Here is a 21,251-nt window from a genome sequence, read left to right on the forward strand (position 1 = left end):
TAGACACCAATACCACTGATCATCAGTGCAAAGCGAAAACCATGATCAAGATTTCAGATGTCCAGTTGGCCAACTTCTCCCCTATCTTCCCTCCCTCCCCCCTTTCCTGCCCCCTCTTTCCCAAACAAGAAGCTTGTTAGTGGTTGAGGGCCCAACAGGAAATGTTTACACCCAGTGCCAAATGCTAATCCTTCACTGAGGATATATTTAAAGGTTTATATTTAAAGGTTTCAGTTATGGAGGCAAAAGGGATTCCAATAGAAATTTCTTAGGGAATATGGAGATTTAATAATTTGGCTAAGTGTATATTACATTCATTGGACTTCCTCTTTAATTAAGGAATACCTTAAAAGAGCACATTTCAAAGAGAGTGGAAAATTTTTAAACTTATCACTTATGCAATAACCAGCATGAAACTTCAAATATATGTTTGGGGTGTGGGAGGGGGGATATAAGTAAATTATCTTAGTAGGTTATATAACATTCCTTAACCTATCTAGACACATGTATTTCTTCATATCCACATATTCCATATTGTATTGTCCTGTAATATTTTTTAGAACTGGATTTGGCATGTATTTGTGATTCATAAACCACAGATATCAAGCCCTTCTAATCTGAATGTGGATAAAGGATTCTGGGGAAAACTCAGTAAAATTGTCTGACTGTTTAAAACCAGCTTGAATTTTAAATTTAATTAATTGAATTAAATTAGTGGTATTATATATTTGCAAATTTAATAGAACCATATTCAACATATTTATTATTTTAGTATCAGTGGATTTTTCAGTGCCATGAACTGTTTTGCAGTTTTCCTAGCATCTCTTAGAGTAACAGAAAATTACATCCTTTCAAGCAAACTCCCCTTTTAGGAAATGTTTACAAACACATTTAGATTTAATATTTCGAATACATTTCCCTTTCGTGACCTTCTTCTCTAGGGCTCCTATAGTGGTCCTAAACCCATTTTGAGGTCTCAGCTTTCTTAATAAATATGTCAAAACCAGAGGTCTTTCAAAGAAGCTGCTGGGAACATAGAGGCCCTTCCTGCACAGCCAGTCTGACAAGGTCCTGGGTCTCCATTCCAAACCAGCTTCGTGTGGACACACACAGCTTCCAAACAGAGAAACATCTCATGTGCTTTCCTGGAAACAACACTTTCAGAAAATATGCTGACCAAGAAGAAACAGCAGAGGTGACAGAAGCGGTCAGAGCACTTGCAACATCTTAACAAGCACTAATTAAATGCCTTGCTTTTAAAATACGGCTTAAGAAAACCAAATACAATAACTTCTTACATATGGTTTTAGGAACTAACAAGACCTGTAGGAAATGGTGCCGTCATTAGATCAGTGTCTCCAAAGTCTCCTACAGCAATTAGTGACTAGGTGCTGTGCACTTTAGGGAGAAATTATGAGAATCTGTATGATGTGAAGCTGATTATTTTTTTTTCCCCTCATTTGTCTCTGAAGGGAATTTTGCATCTGTTTCAATGCACTATGCAGTCAGTTATTGAAATGGCCAGTCAATTGAATATAAAAAGAGCATTAGCAGCCTTGAAATCTATTTTTCTGATGAGGTACAAAGCCAGGCTGAAAAAGAATTGTGAATACCAAGAGGTCAGGAACCGTGTTTTATCATATTGATACCCTCCAGTTTCAATACACAGTGGGCATTTGATAATCATTTGATTATTTACTGAACAAATATTCTTTCAGTGATTATGCTATTCCAGACATAGGCTAAGTTTTAGAGATACAGTAGTCAAGACAGACAAGGCATCTTTTGGAATATATAGACTGTGTGAAAATATTTAAGGACTGGATTGGTGGATAGGCAAATGAATCTAAAAGAAAAGTGTCTCTTGGATACAGATCTGATATTACTTTAGGATGAGACCCATGGCCTGAATTTATGCAAAGAAATGTAAAGCCAGATCCCCAGCTGAGATAACTCAAGACTGGCAGTCTGAGCTCCTGGGATGGAGCAGCCAGAGTTAAGTGAGTTTGCCAGGATCCTAGAACCTGTTCAAGGTCACTATTAGCCACTACCATTCTTGGGAGAATATGAAGAAGTACTTCTGCTAATAAAGGAAAATACAGGCCTAATACTTAATTTTTTTTTTTTTTACTTTGAAGTATGACTAAAAGACTAAAGGGTGGGTATATGTCTGTTTGACTTTGTTATTAAGAAGAGACCTCTTATTTCCAGATATTGGTATGATACCTCTTGGGAAGATACGTCTTACTAGCCCCAAACTGCCTTTCACTCGAGCTGATTTCTTGAACTCCTTGCTGGCTTTAAAAAAAAAAAAAAATTCCTGTTCCCATTTGCCTTTTATGCAGGCGGTTAATATTGCTGTTCTACCCCTTATCTGTACTCTGATGCAAACTGGGCTTCGGCACCAAAATGACTATGAGAACAAACAGGTCATGGAGGCTTGGTGAAGGGGCTGGAGATGGTCAAGCCTGCTTTTTCTAGAGCAGCTGGCTGAGCGCTCTGGGGCTGGAAAGCACACTGAACTGGGGGCTGTGTCACAGGAGCCTCAGATAAGGCTGTGGTTGGGACAATGACTCAATCTAGCCACGCCACTGCAGAGGCTGATGAGAGGACGTCAGAGTGGGGAAAAAAGCTTGCTAACCTGGATGTTTTCCCTAAAAGATCTAGTTGACTGAATTTTTCTTTTCCAGTTGGTTGCTTTGCAGTTTAATGCAAAGGAATTTCTGAATGACTGGGTTGAGAATCTAGCACCTAACCCCACAGAAACCCTTGACCCAAGTCCCTCCTATTTATCGACACTATTCACCAACCACCACCACAACCCTTCACAAAGGAAGAATCCTCACTGGATGTGATGCGATTCATTTCATGCATTTACTCAACAAATGTGTACCAAGAAGCCCTTCAGGTGGAACAGGTCTAGATGAGCAAGTTGGTAGGGGAGAAAAAGACTGCCGAAGGAGGTATAAGGGTAAAAGTCATTAAAGTTGTAGCATTAGGAATATAACCTTCAGCCTCGGGAGACTCCAGATGCTAAAGGAAGCAAATCTGCTTTTCTCTAGTGCCACGGGCTAGGACAGACTGTTTTTGGTAATGCAGCTGATGAAGATGATGAGCTGATGATGGAGGTGACGGTGGTGACCAGCCAGAAGGTGATCAGTGGAGCTGCAAACAATTCCTTATATTTCATTTATTATTTAATTGGCACACAAACCTGTTAAGTAGGAAACTGAGACTCGAAGAGGTTAAGTAACACCTAGTATTCAATAAATGGTAGAATGTGGATTCCAGCTTTAGTCATCTGCTTCCAAAGTGCCTGGGACTATATGGCCTCTCTCACACGGTCTAATGGCTTATATTTGTGAGGCCATTTAATTTTCAAGTCAAAATCTAGGTGATTTTCATTCACACATGTGAGAGTTGCATGACTATTTTTGAAACCAGAGCTGGAAGCCCATTAAGATGGTCTTTTAAATACCTATTTAAATGCAACAGTCACAAGTGCAGTTCAAATGTGAGTAATATTTGACGGGCTCCAAATCTCATTCTTTGTATTCTTTAGCATATCAGACCTTCTCAAGAGGTGCCACAGATATCATGCTTCAGATCCAAAAGGTGTTGCTCTCAAGGGCATTATGCTATGTGAAATAAGTCAGAGAAAGACAATACTGTATGATATCACTTATACATGGGATCTAAAAAATAACAAACTCAAAACAGAGGTCAGATTTTCACTTGCCAGAGACAGGGGCAGTGGGTGAGGGGATTGGGTGAAAATGGTCCAAAGTTACAGTTACTTGCAGTTGTGAGATCCATAAGCTCTAGGGATGCAACATATAGCATGGTGACTACAGTTAGACTCTTGAGAGTCCCTTGGACTGTAAGGAGGTCCAACCAGTCCATTCTGAAGGAGGTCAGCCCTGGGATTTCTTTGGAAGGACTGATGCTAAAGCTGAAACTCCAGTACTTTGGCCACCTCATGCGAAGAGTTGACTCATTGGAAAAGACTTTGATGCTGGGAGGGATTGGGGGCAGGAGGAGAAGGGGACAACAGAGGATGAGACGGCTGGATGGCATCACTGACTCGATGGACGTGAGTCTGAGTGAACTCCGGGAGTTGGTGATGGACAGGGAGGCCAGGCGTGCTGCGATTCATGGGGTCGCAAAGAGTCAGACACGACTGAGCGACTGAACTGAACTGAACTGATTGTATATTCAGACATAGCTAAGAGAGTAGATCTTAAAAGTTCTCATCACAAGGGAAACAAATTGTAATTATATGAGGTGATGAATGTTAACTAATCTTTGTTTTTTTGGTAATCCTTTTGCAATATGCAAATTTGTAAACATGCAATTTGCATTATATTGCATAATTTGAATTTAGACAATGTTATTTGTCGATTCTGTCTCAATAAAACTGGGGAGGGGGAGGTTGCCCTTTCCTCTCTGGACAGTACAGTATTGTCCCAAAGCTGGCCCTGTGGCCACTGTGGCAGTCGTGGAGTCCACCCAAGTGACTCTTAGCAAGGAATGTCCTCAGAGGTCCGGACCCCAGCAGCGATTGAGGGAGAATGGGGAGTAAAGGCAAAGTGAGCAAAGCACAGGGCGAAAGAGAGAGAGAGAGAGAAAACCCTGCTCTCCTGTTTTCCTCTCCAGTCCCCCGAGCCAGCACCACAGTCACCTCATAAACAGCCATTTGTCACCGCCTCCCGGCTGGCCTCCTTCACCAGAGGCTGGCCTTGTCCCAAGCCCCTCAGCAGAGAGCTGCTCCCAGAAGGGAGCAAACGAGGTGTGTGGAAAGAGAAGACCCAGGAGTCTCGGCTTCTGAAACATCTAAACTCGGGCAAGCCATGAGCCTCTCTGGGTCCTTCTGTTTCTTCCTCTGAGAAATAAAGAGCAGGTGCCCTGCACCAGCTCAGACTGTAAAGCGTCTGCCTGCAATACAGGAGACCTGGGTTTGATCCCTGGGTCAGGAAGATCCCCTGGAGAAGGAAATGGCAACCCATTCCAGTATTCTTGCCTGGAAAATTCCATGGACTGGTAAGCTACAGTCCATGGGATCACAAAGAGTCGGACACGACTGAGTGACTTGATTTGACTTCAATGAGATCGTGTATTTTCAATAGCTTCACTGAGTTGTAATTGGCATATAAATAAACTGCATGTATTTGAGAAATAATGCATTTGAGAGAGCACTTGTATGGAATCTAGAAAGGTGGTACCGATGATTCTACATGCAGGGCAGCAAGGAGACAGACGTAAAGAACAGACTTCTGCACTCAGTGGGAGAAGGGGCGAGTAGGATGGTTTGAGAGAACAGCATTGGAACATACACATTACCATATGTAAAACAGAGGACCAGTGCGACTTTGATGTATGAAGCAGGGCACCCAAAGCCCGTGTTCTGTGATAACCTGAAGGGCTAAGGTGGGGAGGGAGGGAGGGATAGGGGTTCAGGATGTAGGGGGGCACATGTATACCAGTGACTGACTCATATTGACGTATGGCAAAAACCGTCACAATGTTGTAAAACAATTATCCTCTAATTAAAATAAATATTTTTTTTAAAAAAAGGAAGAGCACTTATAAACCACAAAACTTTCTTCTCTACCATGCTCAGAATCTCCCAGTAGCACCCTAATTTTTTAACACCCTTGAGCACTGAGGCTGCACCTTCTACCAATCACTGACCTAGGCACTAGGGATACTTCTGTGAGCAAGAAAGACAAGGTTCACTGTCCTCCACCCCACCCGCCCCCAAGAGAGCTCTCCCAGGTCGATGTTATTCTCCTGTCAAAGTCATCCTTCCCTAAGCAAGCCCCCCAGCCCCAGTTCTCTCTCCCAGGACATCTCTTTCTATTCCTATTAACTAATGATCCTATCCCTCTTTTTCTCTGCGGCACTTGTAGGCTGTTTCCTGTACTTTTATTTATTTGTGTATTTATGCATGTATTTATTGGTTTTGTTTTGACCTCACTGCCCAGCATGGCCTGTGGGGTCTTAGTTCCTTGACCAAGGATCGACCCCGCAACCTCTGCAGTGGAAGCAGAATCTTAACCCCTGGACTGCCAGGGAAGTCCCCTGTTTCATGTAATTTCATGTTGCAAAATTCTTACAGATGTAAGCATCATGCAGGGGTCTACCTTTGCCATATCCTCATAACCCAGAATAGACATATGAAATAGTTCCTGATTTCAAGAGTCTATCAGAAAGGCAGGGCATGTGTGAGAAACTTGCTGAGGTGACAGAGCCCATCATTGCCCCCCCATGTCACCTGCAACCATGGGCTGGTCAATCCTGCTGGGAGGGTGGCACTAGCAAGGACAGACTGACTCACAGCTTGTCCAAAGCCGACCCCAGGGGAAGCCACGCTCAAGGACATCTTCCTGCCTCCAGCAAAAGCAAGTGTCTCCTAGCAACCAGATTCCAGTGGCTTCCTGTCCTCACAGCCTGCCCTGGGGGCTCACTGCTTTGTTGCCTTGAGGTTTGCATTTGGGCATTGCTGATCATTGCATTCATTCTCGATTCCGGAATTGTAGGAGTAAGATCTGATCTGCCGGCTAGCTGACTAATCTAGAGCTGAGAACCATCGCATTCATAACATGCTTTCAGCAATCACATAATTTTCAGGGAGCATAATGTGTGCTCTTAGCTTAACAAGGGTGCATACATTTTTTTCAAGATTTTATTATATCAGAGCAGTTGGTTTGAAAGCTGCATAAGAAGGAAAAGTGTATATCCTTTCCATCAAATAATCAAAAAGTACTCAGACCTTTTCAAAAAAGATGCACTATCATTCAAAACTGGTTATAGCAATAAACTTTAACATGGCAAATTCACAGATGCAGAAAGAAAGGCAAGTCCAATTTGAAGAAAATGACTCAAGGTCCTTAAAAGTTTTGATGGCTTAATATTTTATCTGCTGCCAAATGGCTGGAGCATCATCAGTTCTTTCTTTCCAGAGATTTTCAACTTCAGTTCTATGGTCCATCGTGCTACGTTTTTATGTCAGTGGGGTTAAATTCAGCAACTGATGCTGGTTTTTTAGTTTTCTCGTGTTCTTATCAAATATTCAGCAAGGCACAATATGGTACTTGTCTATTTTTTTTTTTTAATTCATTCAGACTTCATGGCGAAGAGCTCAAAATGAACTCTAAATACAGTCTGTATTCCCCAAACTCTGTAAATGTGAGTTAAAATTCTGACTACTTTTATCTTTCAAAAAGGAGAAGCCCAAGATAGAACGGCGAGTTGAGTGCTCAGAGGACTGGTCAACCCAGAACCTTGCCCAGCTCCACCATCAGTGCTTGGTCATACATCCCCAGCAGCGAATCCCGACTGGTGAGGCCGCAAGCCTCTCTGTTAGGGCAGGGAGCTGGAGCTGTGTGGAGTCATGAGCCTCTTGGAGGCACCTCGTTTCCTCCCCTTTCCCTGCCCTTCTCCCAGCAGTGAAGTCACAAGTCAAAGTTGAATTCTAATTGTTTTGGTGGTGGTAGAATCTCACCAACCCAAGACTGAGTCTTTTCTTCTCGAGAAAAGTATACTGCTTATCAGCTTTCGTCTCTTCATCGTCCACTTTTAACATTTAGATTTGGATGTATTTTTTCCCAAGGGGGTGTTGACTGTTCCCTACAGTGTCTCTCTCGTGTGGGCTCTTTGATGGCCTCTTTTGGGATTCTGCACACATGTGTTTAAAGGTACCATCATGCAGTCATGTAGTTAAAGCAGACCACGCCTGCACCACCTTTGCCAGCCATTAAGTGACCTTGTATGTGGATCAAGGCTTTCCTTATTGTCTCAGTTTGTTCTTTACCCCCTGAAATGGTCAGGAAACCTGTCAACTGGCTCAGGAGAATGACTATCTTTAAAGTCCGTGAAGAACTCTTGGTGAAAAGGAAAAAGTGCTCTGCCACCCACTTGTCTGAATTCTGCTTTTTAAGTCTTTAATCACCTGCCAGAAGCCTGGCGGGCTACAGTCAATAGGATTGCAAAGAGTCGGACACGCCTAAAGCAACTGAACACACACACACACACATACACACACACACACACACGCAGTTCCATTCACCTGTTGTTTTAATACTTCAGGTAGATTCATCTTAATCATGATTTTCCAACGGGGTGGAAAAAATAATCCTGATTTCTCCTTGGCTTTTTTCAAACATCCACTTGTAGCCGTGGGAGGAACTGAGGTAGGCAAGGCCCAGGGAGGCAGGCCTGTGTCTCGCTCCCCTGAGTCTGGCAGGCATTCAAATCACTGTACAAGATGCTGATGACTCAAGACTTAACAGCCTTCATTATTTCCATTTTCATGATGGTTTACACTATAAATCATAAATGACCACATTGATTAGGGAGCTCTATAAAACCAAACAGATTGGGAGGTAGTATAGAACAGAGGTTGATTAACTGCATAAATTTTACATTCCTGGAGACCTGGGTTAAGCTTCCAGATCTGTCATTTACTAGCTGTGTGACCTTGGGAAAGTCACTTGACTTCTCTGAGCTTCATATTTCTTACTTGTAAAAGATGAATTATGATAACTACCTATTTGAAGGCCAGTGTGAGGATGATGTGGGATCATGTATCAAACAGTTTAGCACAGTGTCTGTAACTACAGTTCATTGAATAACAAATGATGATAAGGGTGCTTTGATATGTGTTCCTAAACTAGATTATCGTATTGGTTATCTGTTACTTCTCTACAAAGCACTGCACTGAATATGGGGACCCTTCTCCTCAAATTTGAGCTCCTTCTTTCCTCGGAAACTTTATACCTCAATTGCTAATTGAGAGACAAACTCATACAAAACTAAACGAACAGTTAGACACACCTTTTCCTGGAGTGCTGGCCATTCTTGGTGAAGTCAAGCACACAGCTGGCGCTGACACTGACTTAGTTACTGGCCCTGGGTCATACCTAAGCAGCCTGAGCAGCAGAAAGAAGAGTCCGCACTCACTCGACAAATATTCAGTGATGTCTACTTTGTGCCAGCACAGGCTAGGTAATGGCTAAGTTAGTCTCCCTAGGGTTAAAGTAGCATTCAGGATCTTTTTTATGTATTTCATATAAACTAATTCTTTTAACCCTTCAAAACCACTAGGAGGGAGGTACTCTCATTAGTCCCATTTTACAGATGAAGAAACTAAACACAGGAGGTTAAACAACTTGTCTAAGGCCACACACGGAGTATGCAACAGAGTGAAACCAGACCCGAGCAGTGTGGCTCTAGGGTCTGTCCTCTGGACCCCCACCCCTCCTGCTTTCTGACAGCGTGTGAGACTGCTTTCTGACACATTGGTCATGTGAGGGGACCGTTTCCTGATTTCCTGCCTCTAGCTTGGCCCCTTTACTCCTCTTTTCAAAGATGGATTCCCTAGGTGAGAGAACTGGGGCTCTACTCTTTACTTTCAGCTTTGGACACTTCAGTAGGGCTGTAAAATCCGTGTGCACACTAGCAAGGCTCTCCACTCACCAAGACGTAAGTCATCAGTTATCTTATTTAAGGCAATCTCCCGCTCTTTTGAATAAGAGTTACAAAACACACTTTGATGCATTCAAAATATCTATCTTAGCAGAGGTTTACTTCATAATCTAATAAAACATATTTCTAACTTGAAGGCTATTCCAGTCTTTGAGATGTTATTTAAATTGTCCTAGATAGAAATTACTTATAAAATTGAACTGTCACTTTATAGCAAAATTAAAATTAATATGCTTTCCTGATTCCTGTACTTGGGCATAAATTCCCTTAAGTAAAATGCTCTGAAATTTGGAGGGCTAAAATCTGAACCCTTTCCCCTGTCCAGCCTTATGTCTCTTGCAGTAAAAGGCAAAGCATACGAATCATCAGTAACAGCCAGGAAGAAGGAAGAGTGTTTCCTCCCAGCCTAAGATCACTTTCTTTCCAAGCTCTTCAGCTACATTAGAAAAATCATTTGAACAAGAGAAAAAAAGGAAAACCACCTCATGTCTGCAAATGGAAAACACTGTGAAAAGACAAACATGGCCGCCCAGATAGTCTCAGGACATAATTTTTTCTTAAAGGATGACTGCTAGCCTTCAGTTGCTCTTTCTAGAACCCAGACCATCTTGTACACACAGTAGACAGACCAGGCACAAAGTTTTGCCCATGGTTAGCAAATGGCATACAAAGAACAAAACTACTCCCATGAAGTTGAAATCAAAGAGCCCTGGTGAGCAGCCCCTGTGTACATCGGAACCCGAGAGCCCACGCATGTGGGTAGTAGAGGCGATCCAGCGAAAGAGGCACGCTTCCCCAGGGGTTGTTTTAAACAATGACAGACTCCAAAATCCAAATGTGATGTGTTGGAACATGCAACACACACGCACACACACACACTTGTGAAAAATACTGCCAAAGCCCCTCAGAGCCAAAGTTTAGAGGAACACGTGCCCTGGATACAGCAACAGCAATTTCAAAATCACTCCATTTATGACTCCATGCCTCACTCTTTGATCACTTTGGCACACCACTTAGGAAATAACAGAGCAAGAGAAACACGAAGCTGAAGACAGAAAATGTAATTATAAAACAAAGCCACCCACCTTGCTTTCGGGGTTAGGAAGCACAATGGCCTTCTTTTGCAGCAAGAATGAACACCAGTGTGTTAAATGACTACAAGGATATTTAAAAGGAAATGGTTCTTTAAAAAAAAAAAAGCTACAGTATCTGTCCTCATAGCAAGCCTTATCCCCTCAAAACCAAAATAAAATAAAAGCAGCATACTGTGGTTCTTTTGTACAATGCAGAAAGCAGAGTCCTCAAGTGACTATTCCCCTGTTTTGCGAAACAAAACAAAAAGCAACAGTAAAAGGTGCGGTTTGCCAGAAGGGGTGGGGGGAGAGTTCCTTCAAACACCTCCAGCCCTTCTGGGGCCCTCCCAGTGCCTTCTCTCGGCATGGGCTGGAGAAGCCCTACGGATCAACACCAGTGTCACCATCGGCTGCTTATATGCCACAAAAGTACACTTAGAAATGAGAAGAAAGTGACTGACACTGATATGCTGGGCCAGCCTCATTGCCACTAGAACAGCCTTAAATGCCCACACAAGGAGAATAAAAAGAAAAGCGCTATTGCAATAGAATAATTTTTTTTTTTTATTGAGACCGCGGAAAGTCACATGACCCTGCATGTAGCCTTTTAGGAAAGCACCGAAATGGTAAAGAGACGAGGGGGCTGCCTCTTTCCTCCCGCCGCCTCTCAGCCCGTCCTGCCGCGTGTCCGCATTCTTCTGGGCGCATCTGTGGAGCTATTAAGTGGGATAATCCCTCTGGCCTTTGATACATTTCTGGACATGATTATTTCATTACTCGCAGTATATCAGTAGGATCATAATAAAAAGGACTTCTGACAACCTGCCAAGAGTTTTGTGGCCTTGTAAACACAAAAGTGCTCTAATAAAATTTTATTAAGTGTTAAAAAGTCATAAAAAGTGAAATAACATAAACTACAAAATTTACTGTCCTCAGCAAATGCTGAAAATATCGTCCACAGTAAAATTAAATTAGCATGTAATAGACACAGAAGCGGTGTGGAGTGGATTTAAAAGAGGATCCAGGGAAAATGACACTGTAACCCAATCTGGGTCACGGGGATTTAATTCGGATTCTTGTCCCTAAATGTGAATAAATGTGCTGATTACAGACAAGAGCTGCGGGGTTACTGGAGTCTCACACATTGTCAATACTTTGGAAGAAATAATATATTGCGGACTGTAATGAGCTCGGGGAGACGCGGTGAGCTTCGCGGGCACCGGGTGAGGCGCAGGGCGGCCACTAGGGTGCGCTGCGAGACCGGGAATCCCCGCCGGGCGCCCCCGCCGCCGCGCCGCCCGCAGCCGCAAGCAGGCAGCCCTCGCCCCCCTCGAACTCGAATTTACGGTTCTTTTCCCCCCCACCCCTCCACTTTCCCCTCTCTCCTGTGACATTTTCTCCAAATCGGAAAATGAAGTGTAAGCCGAGCTTTGCCACAGGCGGCCTTCGATCTCCACTTTCAGACTCGAGGTCCGAGAGTGGGATGCGCTGTCCGCCGCGGGGCTAACCCCGGGGAACTGGGTGGGGCCCCCGGCGCCGGGGGCCGGGCTGGGCCTCTCTGTCGACCGAGGCAGAGCAGCGCGTGAGGCCCGCGTCCCGCTCCGCCCGGCGCGGGTGCGCTCGGAGCGGGGCAAGTGGGCGGGCTCGCGGCGGGTTCAAGTGCATCCCCGGGGTTGGAGCCCGCGGCGGTGGGAGCGAGCTCTCCCTCGTGCAGCCCCCTCTCCGGAGCCCAGCGCGGCGCGCCGCCCCGGGGACCCCTCTCCTCGGCCCTCCCCCTCGGGCTGGCCGTCGGCCTGGGACAGGGACTCAGCCCCGGGCTCACGGCCACGGGCTCTCCAAGTCCAACGTGGAGACTCCGCACGGAAAAGAAGTCGGACTTCTCTCCACGCTGCTTCGAGTGGAATCTGGAATCAGCAGGAAATTGCTGGAGAACCCAGCCCGAGCCTTGGCAGTCAACCCTCGCTCTGGTGAAGAGAAGCAGCTCCCACCAAAGTCTTGCCTCCCTCTCCCCCCGAAAGCCCCGCGCAGGTTTGTAAAGAGGGGTGCGAGATCTGCAAAGGATTTGTCTTCCAGGAAGAAAGATGATGGTGACGGCGCCCAGTGAAAGATGGGTGCTTGTAAGCGAGAACTAACCACGGGCCACGTTTTGTAGTCCAAAAAGATGCAAACGCTGCCATCTGAGGAGTCAGTATCAGGAGTGAATTACTTATAAGTTGGCGAAACAGGAAGTAAATGGGCAGTGACACATTTCGGGGCATCATTTTTTCTCAGGGTTGTTCAAGGTTTTCAGCTGCATTTAAGAATGAGTTGCCTTTTGCAAAGAAGTAAATACTTTTAAGTAAACCACTTGCTAAAGCCCAGAAGAGGTAAGTTAAAGTTACCGCCTAAGATCCTTTAGTTTCCTGTCGAGGCTTGTGCGGGTTACGAGGAAGAGAATACCTTGTATTTTTAATTTTCCAGATGGCAAGAGCATTTGATTTTTTGTGTGGCCAGGTAATGTCCAAGGCAAATGGAGGACCCGAGGATCTTTCGCTAAGGAGTATTCACTTGACACTTCTAGCTTAAACTAACTATAATTAACTTACAATGGGAATTATAGTCCATTTTTTAGACTTTTTGGTCTTAAGTTATCTGAATGAAATGTTCTTTAACAGTTTTTTAAACAACCCCCCCCTTTTTTTTTTTTAATCATGTGCAAAGTATTTGAAATCTGGCCTGGAGCATGGAGTTAAAAATCAAAACAGTTTAAATGTGGTTTGACATTTGCTGTCAAAGATTTTGAGAACTAATAAAAACAGAATTAAAAAGAATGGATATAAATAATAAAATTTCTTTTTGACAACCGTGGCTGCTGCTGGGGAGAAGCGACAGATGACATGGCGGTGACTTTGAGCCATGCCCTGCAGACAGCAGTTGTGAATGTGGTCAGTCAGTGCTCCTTTGAAAAATGAAGGACAAGAAGGTTTAAGGAGCAAATATAGAAACAAATATTTTACTGCATAGGATTTTCTCAAGAGTTCAGACTAAAAGTTTTGTATTTAAAATTTCACGATAAAGATTTCTTTGTTGATTTATTAAGTTCAGAAGGAAACTTTATACTTGTGTTATTTTGTTCTGTGTTCACATTTCAGATTGAAGTTCAGCTGTCCCTCAGAAAAAAGTATCTCCATAACTACTAAAAACATCAGGATTAATATTTCTTTAACTCTCTTCAAGTAGATATCACTGAAGTAATTTTTTTTTAATTTAACCAAGATTAGTACAACCCTATTCAAGAGGTTTGGTTTATTCCAAAACTATAAATGTAATCTAGATAAAATTGTAATACCAAAGGTTTTTGTAAAGAAACTTGGGGATGAATACATTTTATATGACTATTAAAACATGTTTTAAACCCTAACTATTCCCCCTTCCGAAGAAAAGTCAGAGTTTTCCATTCTATAGAAATATTTTAATTAGGTATAAGAAAATTATTACTATAATAACAGTTCTGTCAAGATGATGGATACTTTTGAATGTATTATGAAGGAAAAAATGTTTTTGGTCCTTCATGTATTTGAGGTACTTGAAAAGGCAAGAAGTTTGTAGAAACATTTTACAACCAAAATATACAAGACCATTAAAACGTGCAAGTAATTAGATTCTAAGCGACTAAGAAGTATTTTTTTCCAACAGCTTTGTATTCTTTTACATTTTTATGTATTCTTGAATGATTGCCTTTCAACCGTTCCAAGTATTTTGTTATATTATTTATATAATAAAAATATAGTTGGCATGTGTTGCATTTTACTTCCTGCATGAATAGTTGAGAAATATTTTAATCTTCTTTTATATGTATATGGGATCAATTTGAACATGTGCCTTGTTGGAGTAAAAAACAATCCCAAGTTCATTTTTCTCTCCAAAACTTGACATTGATCCTGATCTCTTAGTTTTTATGTACACAAAGTGTTATGGAAATCAATTTGGACATGCCGGTTTATAGGGAAATTTTAAGCTGGTGCAAGTTTAATATGAAAGAATATATATTAAGATATGAAATAACTACTAGCCAAAATTAAATCAAGAGGTATATTTGTATCATTCACTCGTTTAGATGAGTGAGAGTTTAAAAGGTAGTTTTGCACTCAGGAAAGATTTCCTTATACTCTGTATTTATGAATATATAAATTATTCTCCCCTGCAACTTAAAAACTCAATAGCCAAATAACACATTTATGTATTTTAAGGTGACTAAGGCTCAGGATATAAGCAGCAGACTGGCTTCATGAAAGAAAGCAAGTATTTAAAATTGTACCTTAAAATATAAACTTGATTTCAGTTTCTGACAGAAATACTGTGACCAGCTCATCAGTTTTCCAGATCATTTTTAAAGCAGCATGTAAAAACTACCTTTTCCACATTAGAAGTTCATATTTAAGTTTCCTTAACTGCAAAATCACTCTAAAACAGAGTGTTTTACGTTAAGGATCATTTCATGTGTTGGTCCCATTGATTACATATGAATGTATAAAAATCTTGTTTAAAAGACCAGTAAAAGTGAGGAAATTCCAAGTCAAGCTGGCTAATTCCATTCATAATTCATCCTGAGTGCCTGACTTGGGAAACTTGCACACAGTTTATAGCTATACATACAAAATAAGTTGACTTGTTTGGTAAACAGGGAAGCAGAGTTAAATTTGACCTCCTTGCTCAGAAAGGCTTAAGTTGATACAACCATGGAATGTAGGTTAAGCTTTTTGTTTCCCCAGGAATTTTCCAGTCTCAATCCTTTTTTGGATTTTCACTTTTTGAAAACGTAAACACAGGACAACTTTTGTGTTCTGAGATGGGGCTGACTTTCACCCACCCGTTCCCTTCCTGCTCGCATATTTGTTCAGGAATTCTTAGTGCTGGGGGAGCACAGAGGCCCTGCCGTGAGAAAACAGCATTCACCGAATCGGCTGTCCCCGTCCCCGTCCCCATTAGCTACCCTAGGCCCTCTTTTTATTCTGAACAAACTGGGCAAGAATTTAGTACTTATACTCACATGGTTCAAACTGCTAGATCCACAGCCCGAAGTACTTTTGGCAGCTGGCAAGAAGTCCATCCAGACTTTGTATTCTGAGCTGGGAAAAACTACTGAAGAATCGCGTGCTTTGCCATTGAGGAACTTCCAGTCTGTCTGTCAAACCTGAAACAATCCATCTGCTTGTTTTCCAAAGCTGCACTGTAGGGTGATGCCATCCCTTAGTTTTGACGTTTAGGAAGACGTTAAGACATTTTCATACAGTTTCTTAAACATGCTGAGTAATTTGTAATTTTAAACCAGACAAATTTTAAGGGTGAAAACTGGCCCAGAGAGAGTCTTTACACAATAACTTCAAACTGCTGTGAACTTTTAAAAGTGACTTTTAAAAATAAGATCTTGAAAATGTGGGTTTCTGGTGGCTACTCAGAATAGGAATCCTCAGAACCAGTTAATATTCACCAAACACGCTTCATTAAACTGGAACAAACATGATGTTGAATTCCTAGCTCCCCATTTTCCTGAATGTAGGTCATTTTCTGTCCTTACAATTTAACGATTGAAGGGATTTCCTGTCTTTGAAGTACAGCAGTTTGTCACTTGTTTGGATTAGCCTCTTTCAAAGTTGGGGCTCCCATCCTACGTTGAAAGACTTAGCGACTCCATGTTCTCTGGCTAGAGTTTCCCAGCTCACTAAAGGCAGTGATACCTGCCCGTGTGGGACTTTGCTTTACAAGTCGGTGCCTGCAGAGCCCATATTCCAGGTTGGAGCCTTCAGGAAAAGCCCAGAGTCATGCGCTTACCTGGGTGAAGCCAAAAAGAGGTAAGCTTTCATAATGAGGGGCCATATATCAAAATTCATAACTTTTGAGAACTGGAATAACTTGTGTTCAGGCATTAGAGTCTCATGCTAAAACAGAACATAACAAGTGAGGCCAAATGTGCCAGGTGGGTGAGACCCACCTAAGAAATGACTGACATTTAAATGCACTTTTCAAAAGTGTGCTATTTGTATTTGTGTGTGTGTGCTCAGTTGCTCAGCCGTGTCTGACTCTTTGCAACCCTATGGACTATAGCCTGCCAGGCTCCTCTGTCCGTAGGATTTCCCAGGCATGATTAATGGAGTGGGTTGCTATTTCCTTCTCCAGGGAATCTTCCCTACCTGGGAATAGAACCCAGGTCTTCTGTGTCTCCAGCATTGCAGGAAGATTCTTTACGCTGAGCCTTTGGGGAAAGCCCCCCCCTTTTTTTTTTTTGTTAAGAATGCCTGGTATTTCATCATCTCTTCTGATATGGATCCTAGTAGACAAGATCCAATATTTCTAGTGAAAATGTGCCTATTTAATTAGAAAATGTCATTCACAAATGACCGATGAGTTAGGAGACAGCAGTGAATTGCTTTTAGGAGCTAGAGCGATGCTTATTTTTGCCAAATAAGGCAACAGGCTCCAGATCTGTTTGTGAGCTACAGCACACCCTAGATGAGATACAATGCAGTTTGTTGTTCAGTCACTCAGTTGTGTCCAACTCTTTGCAACCCCCACAGACTGCAGCATGCCAGCCTTCCCTGTCCTTCACTGGCTCCTGGAGTTTGCTCAAACTCATGTCGACTGAGTCTGTGATGCCAACCAACCATCTTGTCCTCTGTATACAATACAACAGGTGAATGCTATTTGCATATATTTACATGACTCTGCCTACCTTGAGCATATCCACCAACTCATCACTGTCAAGACTCAACTTATTCTTTGTTTGCTAGAGCAGTTCCTTAATTGTTTGAAAACCTGGGCAAGAATAAGGCATCCTCACAGTATCCCCCTCCCCAAGAGCATTTTCTTCTTTTTTTTTAAGTAAACCTTTAGAAGTTTAGGAATTGGAGGGCTTTCTCTTTGGAGAACTGGACTCATGTGTGCGTGAAATTAAGATATTCTGATAAGTAAAGGGAAGGAAGTTAAAAGAGATTTCAGTACTGTTCTGGTTTAGGTTTGTGATCAAATAAGGTCATGATCAAACAGAGAAGAAAGGAGGTAGAAATTGAGCAAGTCAAAGAAAGAGGTATGAGGTTAAATTCTGCTGATCATTTTATAATGAATTGGAGTGAAATTCTGATGACTAGGCATTTTCTTTTTGTGGCTATCACTTTGACCCGTTTAATTTCTCTGGAAGAAATCATAATCATTGTAACTGAGCTGCCCTGCTGGGCTGTTTTCTGGCTAGTAGCATTGGAACCATCTGGGAAAAAATGTATCATCAGCACAGAACATCCGTCTAAAGGGCACACCTCTGTGTCTCTCACAAAGTGAGTAGCACTTGGTCCAGCCAAGGACATAGATTCATGCATCTGTCTGGTTGTGTGTGTTTCACTGATCATCTTCCTGGTCCTTGCCCTAGGCAACTACTAGTATAAGCCTAGGATGTGTAGTTATCAGAGCAGATTCTATAGCCACCAAATGAATAGTCTTGTCTTTAAGTCACACACTTTTGCACCTTTCGTGTGGTTAAAATTTAAAATGCTCCAATTTTCCCTTGGTTACATCACAGATGCTAAGAGAACAGACAGGTGGAAATAGGATACTGAAGAGCTGAATATCTCTGCAAACTCGAGCACTTAAAACAGTTTGAAGTCACGGGGTACTCTTTCTTTTTTTAATTGTCTTCAGTGAAACTCCAAAAACCCCATAATGTCTACCTTAAAAGCATCAGGAGTATTTTAATTGGGTAATAACCATCCATATTTTCCTTCTGATAAATTAAAAGGAATTAAGGATGAAATTTTATGATGATTATAAACTATTACTGACCCAAGGGACAAGAACAATTATGAAAAATATGTCCTACATATTTGGCATGAATATGAATTTAGACTTTTAAACCCTTCATCTTAAATGCTCAAGCAACTTATTAAAGCTTATAAAATAATACTCACATAATGGTAACAAGGTAACTTATAATCATGATTGATATTATATCATCAGTATTACTGCAGGCTCCATGCCAAATAGTGAAGCTGACTTGGTATTTGCCTGTTGGGCTTATGATAAAAATAGATGCACTATAAAAAAGATGAAAGATGATAATGGATTTTGTGTATCTGAGGTCCCTTTTGGTCAATGATTGTTTTTAAAATGCTTTTCATACAGATCACATCCCCTCTCCTCTTCTCCATCCTGCTCCCTTTTCTTCTCTTGTTTTTATTTTTTTTTTCCTTCCTTTCCTTTCTTTCCTTCACATAAAATTACGAACCATTAGAGGGAAAAGTGCTTTCTGAAAACTATGAAAAAATAGTGAATCTGACTTGTGACTAAGTACTGGGAGTGTTTGTTGTTGTTTAGTTGCTAAGTTGTGTCCGACTCTTTGTGACCTCATGGACTGTAGCCCGCCAGGCTTCTCAGTCCATGGGATTTCCCAGGGAAGAATACTGGAGTGGGTTGTCATTTCCTTCTCCAGGGGATCTTCCTGATCCAAGGATCAAATCCACATCTCTTGCATTAGCAGGCAGATTCTTTACCACTGAGCCACCAGAGAAGCCCCAAGTATTGTGAATAGATCTGATCAACTCAAAACTTTATTATCCAGCAGCTGCATGAGGACAAATTCAGCATACATGAATATGAATCCCCATCTGGGGCTAACCCATCAATGTTTAGACCAGCTTTGATCAAACCCAGAATGGGAGTCTTCTTTGAGAGCAAGAGAGTATCTAACTTTGAGTCAGAGCTACTTACCACCCTTAAGATCAGTTTTGGATCATGACAAACTTTTTTAACATATTGAAGATGACTGGGACAATTGCCAAATTTCCGCAACGTGGGCAAAAATGGGCATTCTAATTGGAGGGGCTGCCTGTGTCCACATGTTACTTAGACCCAGCCCTGAAGAGTCTTACAGGCTGCCATTCAAACATTTACTATATGTTAGTGTTAAGCCCTTTCAAGTGTGTAACTTTTAACTGTAAATAGTTTGTTCCAGTGAAGCATTGGAACTTTCTGGCATGACTTGCCTCTGTTATGACTATATGGAATACCCAAAGACTGAGCCTGTCCATCCATGGGCTAGGATTTTGCTCCCACTCCACTCTGTGACCTATGGCAAGTTACTTAACTTGTCTGAGCCTTTGTTTCCTCAGTTATAGAATGAGGGCAGTCGTGCCTCTTGGCAGCGTTAGTTTGAGTATTGACTACTAATGAGTACTGAATGGCCTAATATTCATAAAGTATCTGGAACACAGTTTGCAGCAAATATCTGTTACTGAAGTTGCAAGGAAAACAAGATTAAATCTTTGATCTCACAGTTTTTCATAACCTAAAAATTTAGAGATCTTTCAAAAAGAGAGAGCCTCGAAATGCATGTTTGTAATACTAGTGTCTTGTTTGCACCCAGAAATAGTGTCCTGAACTCAGATTAGAGATTTAATATCAGCCAAGCTTGCCTCCTCCTTTCACAACCTCCAGGAAAATACCTTTGCATAACAAAAAATGAGTTTAGTACTTTTCACTCCAATTGATCTTTACTAGGCAAGTCAGGTCAAAAATTCACCAAAAGGCCCTTGAAGTACACTATTTAAAGAAAATTTTTTAAAAAATGAAAATGAGGGAAAACAATTTGCTACTTTATTTGGAGACTGGCAGGTAATGTAAGCATAGCAGAACATGTAGAGCTTTTTTCCTAATTTGTATTTTTAAAAAAATTCTTCTGGGAAGTGGCTTTTATGTGCCTAGATTCATTCCACGGTTAGTTTTTATGGCCAAGTTATAAACTCTTGACTATAAGCACCTAGAATAGAAATGCTGACACGCCTGTAACTAGAGCTGTGTGATTGACATCCCCATCATGTTGTAACTGACACACAAAATAAACTTAGGATAAGTGCAGCGTGGTTTGAGCAACAGAGCAATATGTCTGAGCATATTGTAACAGTTTGACAAACTGCTTGATCTGGATCAGCAATGTGATTCCCATTTATTGTCTGTCTTAACAAAACCTCAAATCTTCACCAAAAGATAGAAAGGATAGGTTATTGCAACATACTATGATTTTTGAACTGGAATCAAGAAACACCACACTATTTTGTGTTGAGCCATTCACTGGTCCTTGGGAGCTGAGGAAAAGACACTGGGAGAATATATGAATGAAGTAATCCCTGTTGAATCAATGCAAAACAACAGAAAGAAATGCTATAGTATCTCCACCACCGCCGCCCCCCCCAACCCCGCCACCACCGCCCCCCAACCCCTGCCCTAGAACTGTTCCTACGTATTTCACGTCATTACCTTGGCTATAAATACATCTTGAGGGTTTTGGTTGTTTATACAGTTGGCCAAACCACTGAATTTGGGTTTTTAGATCCTACTGTATATTGTGGCAACTGCCTGATTTGCCTTTAAATTTTCGATATTCTACCTTTATCCTTTACAAGTGTCTTGTCATATTAGAGAACTTTCCAGTCTTTTTTTTTTTCTGGCTTGTTTTCATTCCACTAACTTATAGCTGGATAATCATGCAAACGCTTAGTTCTTCTGCCTTGTTTTTTCTGCTGACCTAGATGTCCTCATGTGTAAAGTGAGACTCTCTTTTAAGTGTCATTGTAAGATGGCAAAATACCAATGTGTACTTAATAATCTGGACCTTGATCAATTGGTTTATATTGGAAGATCCTAGTATGTCTCATCCGTTCTCTAGGTGGG

General features: G+C 41.7%; 1 long non-coding RNA gene across 3 annotated transcripts in view; it reads right to left on the reverse strand.

The window, feature by feature from the left end:
- Positions 1–16,612, reverse strand: part of LOC138433836 (uncharacterized) — a 151,691-nt gene extending 135,079 nt beyond the window's left edge. For 2 of the 3 annotated variants that reach the window (XR_011254483.1, XR_011254485.1), the window contains exon 1: positions 15,589–16,094. This is a non-coding gene — a long non-coding RNA (uncharacterized lncRNA). Of the gene's footprint in view, positions 1–15,588 lie in introns of all 3 variants that reach the window. The other variant, XR_011254484.1, reaches the window with a different exon arrangement.
- Positions 16,613–21,251: the final 4,639 nt, after the last annotated feature.

Source organism: Ovis canadensis, chromosome 2 (assembly GCF_042477335.2).
Source record: "Ovis canadensis isolate MfBH-ARS-UI-01 breed Bighorn chromosome 2, ARS-UI_OviCan_v2, whole genome shotgun sequence".
NCBI lineage: Eukaryota > Metazoa > Chordata > Mammalia > Artiodactyla > Bovidae > Ovis > Ovis canadensis.